Here is a 287-nt window from a genome sequence, read left to right on the forward strand (position 1 = left end):
TAGGAAAATCTAATCCACTTAGAAGGCAAACCACCAAGCCTAAAGTGAAGGGCAAAGCGGACACTCAAGATGCCTCGATTAAACGCAGGTAACAATTAAGATTTTGGACGCCGTGGGGCTATATAAAGCGCTTCCGTCTTGGGCCGAGCAGCATTTTCGTCGGAAAGTCAGGTGAGGAGACATATGCTCTGCTCAGAAGATTTACGCTTTGTGATTGATTTGTTGATATATATTTTAGGTGTATTTTCATGCATAAAACGTATTGTGTTTATGCGTGTGTGTTTATG

The sequence above is a fragment of the Penaeus monodon genome, chromosome 34 (genome assembly GCF_015228065.2).
Source record: "Penaeus monodon isolate SGIC_2016 chromosome 34, NSTDA_Pmon_1, whole genome shotgun sequence".
Classification (NCBI taxonomy): Eukaryota; Metazoa; Arthropoda; class Malacostraca; order Decapoda; family Penaeidae; genus Penaeus; species Penaeus monodon.